Below are 2,894 nucleotides of genomic sequence, written 5' to 3' on the forward strand. Positions count from 1 at the left end.
AATAAAAATATCAAAAAATGGTCATTTTTACATATTTAGCTTTTAGTTTTAAAATTAGTATTTTCCTTTCATTAGTTTTAAGTTAATCAATTATTCTAATGTTAGAAATAGATAATTAATTTAATTATATTTATAAGATTTGATTTAGGATATGATTTAGGTTTTTAATTAACTTTATTAGGATTTAAAATCAAGAAAAAGGAAAAGAAAGAAGAAGGCTGTGTAGTTATTCGAATTGGGCTTGCCTCGATGGCCCAATTCTCCCAAACCAACCCCAGCCCAGTCTCCATATCCACCCGGTCCACACTCCCCATCACCAAACGACACCGTTTGGTAATCCTTAGTCCCCACTGTTCATATCCCCAGATCCAACGACCTTAAACTAACCCCCACGCCCCTTAAAAATGTCGAAACACCCCCATACCCCCATGAACCCTCATAGACTCGTCTATCTTATCCCTCTCTCATCTCTCGCCATCTGTCGCTGCCGAAAATCGCCTATGGCGGCGGCCCGTCGCCAAATAACCCCAAATCTTCACCCTATGACTCCCACACTTCCCAAATCCCAAATCTCTTACCAATTTCCCCAAATAATCACCCAAACTCCCCGAATTTTAGATCTAAGAGATTAAGAAAACCTAGTTTTTCCCTTATTTTTTTTTCTGAATTCAAGCCATCTTACGCTATAGCTCACATTAGTTGACTGCTTGTGTTAAGAATTACCAAATGATTTTGGTTTCATATCATTGGACAACCGTCAGTTTTGACCACTCAACCTCACTGGCTAGCCATCGCTTTGTGTAGCATTAGTTCTGCCTTTCAAGCGTGAATCAATGCTCACATATCGATATTGACTATTGGTCGGATTTTCTAAAGTTTGGCTCTGTTCATCAGTAGGTAACTTCCCTTTTCGATCCTTCTTGTTCTTCATTTTAATGACATGATTCAATGTTATTGTTTTGTGTATATTGATTGCGTTTAGTGGCTTGAGAGCAGTATTTTGATTAGATAACTGAGGTTTTATTAATTTAGTCTTGATTATGTTGCTAAAACCTGTTAAGTAATGGTTAATTGGTAATTCTTTAAGTCTTGTCTTTTAATATTAAATTCTGAAATTAGAATAAAATTAGTTATTAGTGTTGATCATGGCATTTAGAGATTTTTTAAAAATCAGCAGAGTTCTCTTTGTTGTTAATAGCTTGAATGTTCTGGAATAGGGATAAGGGATCAAGATGTAATGGGATAAAGAATTTAGGGCAAAATTTGGGGTTAAGAAGGGTAAAATACAGAAACTAAAGGGGCTAAAAAATATGAGGGAGTATCAGGATAGACAGTTGTCCAATAACTGTCCATTTCATTTGCAAAAGATGTTATTTTCCTGATTTTTAGGGAGCTGAAAAATATTCCCAGACCCCTTTCTTCCTCACACATAGCACATGTTAATATTCTATAGAAAAAGGATTCCTTCTCTCATTCTCAGACACGGAAAAAACCCTCAGAAATTCAGAGATTTGGTTTCTCCATTTTCATTTTGATATTTCTACTCTTTTGGGTTTAAATCTAAAACCAGAAAACAAGAAAACAAAAAACAAAAAATAAAAATAAAAAATTCAAGGCTGCTTATTCTTTTTCATTTTTCTACTGGTCTTACTCCATTTTACTAGGACTTTTTTTGGCTGCTGGCTTTTTGGTTCTTGCTGGTTTCTGCTGCTGCATTTGTTTTTGGTTTTTGGTTTTTTTTTTTTCAATTCCAGAGACATATTTTCTGTTTATTTTGGTTCTGTCATAAATAAGTATGTGCTACATGACTGCAGTACCTATTTAAGCATATGAATAAAGTTTGAGTGTCAATAGATTGGTTTAAAGCTTTCTATGTGTGTTAATTACTTGTTTGAGCTATATGACTGCACTAAATTCTTCTCTGATTTAGTTTCCTATTCAATGCTAAATATATTTTTTAAATAGGAACTGGTCTTACTTAATTTCATATTGCTTGTATCTTCAACTAGAAGTGATTCCTGATTCAAAAATGCTTTCTGGTATCGTCATATGAAATACCTGCCAAACATGTATTAATCTAAGATTGTCTTGGGTTGAGGTTTCAAAGGATTCAAGTTGGAAATGGACTACTGAGTGTTAAATGTATGAAGATAGAAGCAAGTGGAATCAGCTACCTACAATTGAGTTACTGTTGTAATGAGTAATTCAGTAGCCTTTTTAGTCATGTTTGAGAAGGACAATCCTCTAAAAAATAGTTATTGATGTAAAATTTCGAATATGATTGCTTTGATGTAATGAATTAATTTTCTTTTACGTTCATGATTTGAGGCTAAAGGTTGCATTACTGTCTTCCTAATCTCCTAAGTCCTTGTATGCCAATCTTGTATTTACTTTAGGGCCAATTTTGAACCTATTAGAAGTTTGCAAATGAAGATCGAGCTATTTCAGGAAGGCTAAGGCATGTTTAGGCTCTATCTTGAGCCCATGTTTTCCACACTGGGCCTATCAAGGGTCTGTACGAGTTTGCCAATTTAAAGATGACACATAATCTGTTATTCAGCCATTAATTCATGATTAGGTCAAAAAACTAAGAAATAAGTAGGTAGTCAGTTTAATTAATTCCATGCTTTCTTTAACGTGAACATGTGCCACAATATAAGATTGTTGTTTGTACTTTTCCTTCAAAGTAAGTCGTTCATGATGTTTGATTTGGTAGATATGTTTATTTTTTAAAAAAGTTTAACGGATAATTCTTTTTTTGTTGAAATTTCAAACACTTGGTTCACTCCTCAATCTGGCTTCATGCAGAATAAACATGCCCTAATGTCAAGCCTTCTAGAGACCTCAAAGTTAGATGTTAAGTGACTTAATAAACATCCGTATAAATGCTTTAG

The 2,894-nt window shown here is 34.0% G+C and overlaps 1 long non-coding RNA gene across 2 annotated transcripts; it reads left to right on the forward strand.

Annotated features, from left to right (window-relative positions):
- The first annotated feature begins 398 nt into the window (after positions 1 to 398).
- LOC107808290 (uncharacterized) lies at positions 399 to 2,334 on the forward strand. 2 transcript variants are annotated; one of them, XR_001653108.2, is made up of 2 exons: positions 399 to 897; positions 1,966 to 2,334. It is a non-coding gene; the product is annotated as an uncharacterized LOC107808290 (long non-coding RNA). The 2 variants fall into 2 exon arrangements; XR_012709760.1 differs by having other exon boundaries at positions 2,108 to 2,334.
- Positions 2,335 to 2,894: the final 560 nt, after the last annotated feature.

The sequence above is a fragment of the Nicotiana tabacum genome, chromosome 5 (assembly GCF_000715075.1).
Source record: "Nicotiana tabacum cultivar K326 chromosome 5, ASM71507v2, whole genome shotgun sequence".
Classification (NCBI taxonomy): domain Eukaryota; kingdom Viridiplantae; phylum Streptophyta; class Magnoliopsida; order Solanales; family Solanaceae; genus Nicotiana; species Nicotiana tabacum.